Source organism: Lepisosteus oculatus, unplaced genomic scaffold (genome assembly GCF_040954835.1).
Source record: "Lepisosteus oculatus isolate fLepOcu1 unplaced genomic scaffold, fLepOcu1.hap2 HAP2_SCAFFOLD_93, whole genome shotgun sequence".
NCBI lineage: Eukaryota > Metazoa > Chordata > Actinopteri > Semionotiformes > Lepisosteidae > Lepisosteus > Lepisosteus oculatus.
In genome coordinates, this window is record NW_027168429.1 from 530,262 (window position 1) to 538,196 (window position 7,935).

The following is a 7,935-nucleotide window of genomic DNA, read 5'->3' on the forward strand; positions in this document are numbered from 1 at the left end:
CAAGGGGAACTTTTTTTTCTTTCGGCTTTCAGCACACCATATTGTTGTGTATGAAACCAGCGGCGTTTTATATTGAATTATTCCGCTTGGTTGACTCATTTCAGTCTTGCCACGCCCACCCAGGGACGCCAAATAATGTAAGAAAACCGGCTCAGGGACGCAAAATATGTAATGTTGCCATAGCAAAATTAAATGTAGTGGCTCTCTGAAGGCACCAGTTCTGTAGGGTTTGGGCATTTACTGAGACAATTATTAATTGTAGCAGTAAATCACAAAGTTGATTCTTTTGATGGCTTTAGAATCCAACCATGCGACATAACTCAAACAACGCGCACACACAGGTACTAATACACGAGGATACATTTATTAATACATAAAATATGCATGTAAACCTAACAGATCTTATCGAGAGGGTTATCAGAATACAAAAGATATATATTCAGTCAGTTACGAAGTGTTACACATATCAAGAGGACATACGTTCAGTATATCATTCATTAAGACCGTTTCGTTAATGAACTTGGTTATAACTTCTACATTAGATACTCAAACAAGTACATAACTCTTAGGAATTAAATTGATATCAACTGGTTGGGATAACAATTGAATTCTTGAGCTGTAATGCATTGAAGTTGAATACTCATCCAATCTTTGGGGATTCAGATCTTCCTGCGGGCACAAAGAAACAGTTGCAGGCTGTTGCTGTCCAATCCGCGCTCTCTGGCTCCGTGCCAGGCTGTGCTGTGCGGCTTGCGACGCTGCGCTGCTGATGCTCACTGACCGGCTAGTTAGTGTTGGCTTTAACTAGCAAAGTTTGTGCACAGGAGAAAAGATGACTGTGGGTCCCAGCAAGTCAGGAAGAGGACCGGTTCGTTTCTGATGAAGAGCTAGTTCTGAATAGTGATTCAGCTGTCCACAGTTCCGACCTGTTCACGAGGCCTGCTGCTGGTGCTAACCTCGGGTGGATCCTCTGGTTATTCTCTGGCAACCTCCGCTCTAGACTCTTAGAACAAAGGAAAGTTCTGGCACTCGGACACACTGGCCGTTCCGTGGTTGTCCGGGCTGAGTCTCAGGATGGTCAGGAGGCGCGCTGCGAGAATGTCCTGCCCTTGGGAGCCTTCTGCTCCTGGGCCGCCCTGCCCTGGAATTCTCCTTTGAATTCCCTTTAGAATTGTCCACAGAATCCTCTGAATCCTCCCTTCTGAATCTTACTGAATCTCACAGGCTCTCTGTGTTGCCTGTTTTTACCTGGAGGAACTTCAGCTCATTGATTGGCTGAAAGTTCCATGGGCATCAGAGTCCCACGTGGGTTACTCGGCCCTACCAGTCCCTGATTGATTGATCAAGGTGAGATATGAGTCACTTAGTCCTGACACTTAGTAATGCAGTCCAGATGTCCAACTGGCACTCCCTAGACAGATAGGCGCCAATGGATGACCATTGATCATGATAGCCAGGCTTAGCTAAGTGCATCCCCCTTTGGGAGCTGTCCTAGGACCTTAAATCACCCTGCATGAATAGTCTCTCTGTGGCTGCACCACAGAGATGAACAGAGAAATGGGGCCTCATTTGGGAAGGCTCAGAACACTTAATTCTGCCTTATTAATAAGCCTCGCCGCTACACACATATATTAATATAATAAATGATTGCTTATGCTTTATAAACAAATCTAATTAAAATAAAAGCTTAAGTTTTGTATTTATCTTGTACCATAGAACATGATTTTCTTTGTATTTCAATCCCACAAAGTGTCCAAATGACGCACTACATGATATAAGGAAGATTATCACATGCATATCGGTATTATCTTTCTTACGAAAATGCATTCCTTTCATTACCTTTTACTTTTTAAAATGAACTCAAATTGTGTATAATGTAATAATTTAAGTAGAATAGATTCTAATAATATAATGATCCAGTGTGTTGCACTACTTCACTGCTTCACTGCTCTATGCCGTCTGGAAATAAATCCTCAGACTGCTTACTGCCCTGGGCATGTACCAATGAATTACAGGAGCACATCTATTTCTCACTGCATTGAAGCAGGAGACACACAGTCTCTGCAAACACATCCTAGATACAGTGTTCCAGAACCTTTGACCTCATCCAGAACGTATCATTTCTTGAAAGGGATTGCTGTCCGAATGCACATCTGAATCCCAAACAGAATCTCTAGTAAAATACGATCATTTGTGAAACAGGCAAATGACTGTCTCAGGGGCCCATTCCTCATTGTCAGACATATGTATGCAATGCTTTCACCGTGCATTGAGCAATAGGGATTAAAAACACAGCAGGTAAGGTTAGATGTCATGTTCTATGATCATTTCTTTCAGCATTAGGGACTAAATATACTAAACGTATGATACTAAAATGTTATTTTCACATATATTAATGTAATAAATGATTGCTTATGCTTTATAAATAAATCTAATTAAAATAAAAGCTTAAGTTTTGTATTTATCTTGTCCCATAGAACATGATTTTCTTTGTATTTCAAGCCCACAAAGTGTCCTTTGATCTCTATTCTGTGGTAATCCACGATGACCCCATTCTTCAGGTGATTCATCATGTCCTCCCTCGCCTGTTGAGAGGCCACCTGATCTCTTCTGCCGTGGCGTGCTTCATACACGCCCTCTTGAAGTGAGCAGGAAGCTGATCAAAAGTATTCAGGCACATCTTGCACACCAGGGGAATCCTCGCGGGTTTCCTTTGAAAATAAATAATACCATCTGTGTATAGAAACAAGCTAAGACTGATTTCTTAAATTATCCTTAAAATTCTCTCTCATAGTTTGAGCATAATGATTTTATTGCATTTATATAAGAATTGCTCATTGCTCCTAAATAAATAATGGTCTCAGTCACAGACTTTCCAATAGAAGCCATTGTGGAGTTCAGCAACTGCAGGTCCTAGAAGTGGGGAAGGAATTTCAAAAGAGAAATTGAATTACAATACAGAAGGAATGGCTGAGGGTTCACTGAAATGTATAAATATACAAATTCCAAAGACTGAGTCCATATAGAAACAACTACTTTTCATTTTCAGTATAAGAAAAAAAAACTATCTTCCAAAGCATCATAAAATTGTCCCTTCTTCCAGACCCTACTTCTCTCTTGTAGTAGTACAGCAGACCTTTCCAGGTGAGCAGATCACAGAGTCCGAAATGAGCTTCCTCCATCAAGCAAAGTACCTGAACATGACTCTGTCTTCATAAAAGCGCCCCTGTAATAAAGAAATTAAATCCAAAATCAAGAGGGCAGTTGCCTACTGAAATACAAGAAGTCATCAATTTTAACCTAGCAACACATTAAAGGCTGCATCTATACAAGTGCGATTCTAGAAATGCTCACCAGATTACGTTTTAAGAAGGAACTGCGCCTCAGGTTCCGCCGAGATCTTAACTCGGATGGCAGGATTCAGAGTCCGGAGTGTGGACTGATGGCGAACGGAGGGTCCACATACTGTGGATCCCTCAGTGATCTTCCGCGTATTCAATCCGCCAGCGTGTGACTCCCCTGTCCCTGTGACCTCATTGCTCTGCTCTCTCCTCTGTGCAGCCGAGCCCGACTCACGGTAAAGTGAAAAAAAAGATGCCCTCAACGTGAGATTTACTCTGGAGCGAGGATAGATGTTACCTTTTTATCATTTAACAGGATGTATGTGATGTGGCGACTAGGTTCAATTTTGTATCCTCTTTAAAAGATTAAGGACTGGGGTGAGCGTGATTTACCACCCTTTCAGCTAAGAACCCGACTTGCGCACCGTTTAAGCTGCATAGACTCGGTCGTTTAACTCTTCTCCGTTAGCAGGGTTAAGGTTAAAGAAAAAAAAATAGCTGACTCCTTTTTTTTGCCAGCCGCTAGCGCTGATTAGCAAGGCTTGTATTTCATGTTTTGCAAGTTGCATCCATTTTAAGAAAAACAAGTCGCGTTAAAGACAGGAAATGAATACTTGCATTTAATTAAGTCTAGCCATAGGCGGGGATCTCCTGTTTACTAGACAGGCGCTTTAACCAACTAAGCCACGGCGCCCCGGGAGTGTTGTCCTTTTGCAGCCACTTGGACACACCACTCAGACACATCTGCATTCGGTGTGTGCTCCGCCTGCTCGCTGAGCAAGTTGCCACCTTTACATACAATAGCAACATCGACACCAAGAGAAAGGATGACAAATGGCTTTTATCTGGAACTTTTCATGTCCAAGGAGCTCAATGTGCTTTCTGTGTACAACAGGGCCACTGAACTCCACACTGGCCACTGAACCACAGCAGTGGCTTGCTGGCTTGACATCTCCCAAGGAAAATGTTGAAATCACATGTGGAACAGGAAAATGACCCTCGAGTACGTGGGGAAAAAAAGAAAAAGATCATCTGGAGCGCGCCAACCCATGTCCGGACAGCCCAGTTTCGTCGACAAGGTGGCTGAGTGGTTAAGGTGATGGACTGCTAATCCATTGTGCTCTGCAGGCATGGGTTCGAATCCCATTCTCATCGCTCTCCATGTCTGACACGTGTGCCTGTTCGACATCGGCCCTCCTGTTGTTTGCTCTGGTGCTAGAGCCGTACATTTTCTAGCAGTGGCTGAACATGGTATAGTAGGCCAACGTCGGTATCGAGCAGTGACAGTAACAGTACTTACTGCGCCCCATAAGAAATCGTTTGTCCCTGTTCAAAAGAGATTGTGCGATGTCCTGCGGCGTTCGTAAAGCAAACCTTTGACAGTTTGAAAAGAGGAATTTATTCTGCTTCCTGTGCGTGCAGTAGTTACAAAGTTGAACGTCTTTACACGATCTGCTGCAGTTTTCAGTGGGCGGGCTTTGTCAGATGGCTTGAAAAAACGCACTGTGTTTCGGCTCGGGAAACATCATGAGCAGTGTCCTGCATGTTTTCTGTGTATAGCTGTCTTTTAACGCATACAGAATTCATTCGAAATCATTGATTTCTCCAATTAACAAGGGTCCCTTTTTGAACCTGCGAGAAGCATTCTTTCAATCTAACAGATTTACTCCGGGGAAAGCCAGCATGACATTGAGAGTAGCTCAAGCTTTCAGCACCCGTATCGGACTGCGTGTATGCAGACACCGCTCAGAATCCCCTGTAAGATTCTCCCTCAATTCCGTTTTTCAGTGCTTTAGCTCTTTCAAAAGGCTTCGCTTTGCTAGTCACAATCCAAGGCTCATGACAGCATTTGAAAACATTCGCCACTGCGTTGGCCGGGAATCGAACCCGGGTCAACTGCTTGGAAGACAGCTATGCTCACCACTATACCACCAACGCACACCCACAGGAAGCCTGCAGGACACCACCAGAGAATGCTTTTTTTAATTTTTTTTTTATTAAACATAGAATTTACAAATACAAATACAACAAGAGGATCAGAGTCATGTACAAGAGAAAAAAAACGCAGCAGAAAAAAGCATTTAACTACCAGAGGTAATTAAGTAATTATGTGATCAAATTGTATATTTTACACGTATCATATTTTCCTTGCTTTAATATTTCTCAATTATTTATAACTTTTAGTTTCAACATGCATGCGTTTCCTGTAAAAAATAAAACTCAGCACACAGTTTTTCTTTTAACAACATTTCGAGTACCTCTGGCATTCATGAAAAAGACATACACAAAAGCAAATAACTAACTCTAAGACTGTCTAAACTATTGAGTTTTTCAAAGAACCAGAACTATAACAGTCCTTAACACTTAACTACACCATTCCAAACTAACACTAAAGAAACACTAGTATATACTGGTATAACAAATATAACCAAACATAATCATTAACTGAGCAGTCACTGGGAGCAAATCTCCTTCCCGTCCACAAAGGCCCTCGCTCCCACAAAGTAGGCTCTCCTCCCCTCTCTTCTGGCAGCTTCAACCTGGGGCCACAGCTGGTTCCTGGTACTCCTGTCCACGGCAGACAGGTCCTCTGCAAACCTCAGTTTGTTCCCATTCAAATACTCATTCCCCCTCGCCGCTCGCCACAGCATGTCCCTCGCCGTCCTCTTGGTGAACTGTATTATAATCGATCTGGGGCGCACTTGCCCAGACATGTTCGCTCTCCCGAGCCTGTGAACAAAGTCAATGGCCGATATTACGTCCTCCTGGTCCGGCAGGGTCCTTTTACAGATACCCTTCACTATTGCAACAAGGTCCTTATCACGTTCCTCTTTAACTCCAAATAATTTTAAATTCCATCATCGACGGTATCTATCTACATCGTTCACTTTCAATTCAAGTTCTTTAATATGCTTTTCTTGTTTGGTATTTACTTGTTTAAGAACTTTTACTTCACTCTTTAAGTCTTCAACCTCTTTAAACACACAGTCCATGGACTTTTTAAGACTTTCGATTGCGACTGTATTAGATCAAATCATTTCCTTCAGCTCACCCATGCTCTGTGCCATCATGTTGAAGATGTTGGTCTGGAGCTCCTCCAGCGTCAGGTCGCCCCTTCCTCTCTTGGCTGCCGGGGTTTTCACAGGTGTGCTGGGCAGGGACTCCGGCTCTTCCTCTGGCAGCTGAGTCTCACTTGGGCTGCGAACGCTCGCGTACGAGCGCATCTCCAGCACTCTTTCCACGTCCCCTCCAGCTGCTTCACTTTTCCCTTTAGTTGCCATCAATTTTCTTGTAGTGCTATACATATACGATTGAGGTTTCTTAGACTTCTCCTTCGAAGACCCAGCACTCTCTTTTCTTTTCCCAGTGTTACTCATATCGAAATTCTTAAACCTAAAAAAAATCGTTTTTTTTTCTTTCAATTATAACTGAAGTTTAAACAAGTAGTGTTAAGTCCTTATTTTTCTGTAGTCAAAAAAAGCAAAAATTAACATTCAGGTCATGAAAAACTCAAAAAAAATCCTCAACCACTAAACTTTACCTCCCACCTGAGCGCCATCTTGAACGCCCCTACCACCAGAGAATGCTCACGATTTCGGAAGCTGTCTCCGGGACGTGCTGATTCCACACATCCTGAATAAATCATGATATTGTTAGTTGCTGTAGCTAGACGTTCAAATCAGTTTCATGGCCAGATGGACTGTTTCCTCCAGCGGTATAGTATTGCAGTGAGACAGCACGATGCCTGCAAGACTATGTCACGCTAAACGCCACAGATTGTGTTTGTCCGTTCATGTCAGTCATCCTGCAGCCACGGGAAGTGGGACACAAACATGCCGCAATGCTTTCAAGACGTTAGGATTTGTTTGTGCAACATCCGAGAAGAGTACTTGTGGCTTGAATGTGAACTGTACGTGCCCGCCCCCTTTCCTCTGTAGTGCATGAGTTCCTCCCGGCATGCCCTTCGTCATTGTTCTGTCATCTTGTATTTAAAGGGTTGTATTTCTGCTGCTGAAAAGAATCAACGGGTTTCTTTGTTCCCAACGGAGCCCTTGTCTGTCATGAAATTCTTCAAAACCTCAAGCTAGAAGAAGACGACAAATATGAAGCGTTACAGCAACGACATGCCATGAGACGATTGATAACGATTTCCATAGGATCCCCGCGGTTGCCTGGCAACCGTCAGCTTTGCGCAGTGGCAGTATCGTAGCCTGTGAGGTTTAGCCGAGGCGGGATTATTGCTAGTTGAAAACTTTTCCCAATACCCCGCTTCCGCCGGTTTGCAATACAATCGGCGAAAGCAATTCTTGACAGTCTCGTTAGAGACTGAGCAAGGTGTTTAAAGACAGATTTGGTCATGGTGACATCATGGTAGAAAGAAGCGAGCTTGTTCCCAGTGGGCATTGATTCGTCGAATATACGTATATTTACGGCGAAATTACGGCTATACGTATATATACGTCGCCTCGAAGTATAATCAACGTCGAATTGCAACCGTAAAATTGACGACATTAACAAACGCATATATAACGTCGAAAACACATCTAACACAGTGCCTGAGGCTTTTTACTGTATGTATCGTGTGTGCCGCAAC

The 7,935-nt window shown here is 43.1% G+C and overlaps 2 non-coding genes across 2 annotated transcripts; one reads left to right on the forward strand and one right to left on the reverse strand.

Annotated features, from left to right (window-relative positions):
* Positions 1-5,207: 5,207 nt before the first annotated feature.
* Positions 5,208-5,279, reverse strand: trnag-ucc (transfer RNA glycine (anticodon UCC)). Its single transcript has one exon. It is a non-coding gene; the product is annotated as a tRNA-Gly (tRNA).
* A 2,246-nt stretch (positions 5,280-7,525) lies between these two features.
* LOC138236667 (U4 spliceosomal RNA) lies at positions 7,526-7,667 on the forward strand. Its single transcript, XR_011188740.1, has one exon. It is a non-coding gene; the product is annotated as a U4 spliceosomal RNA (small nuclear RNA).
* The last annotated feature ends 268 nt before the right edge of the window (positions 7,668-7,935 follow it).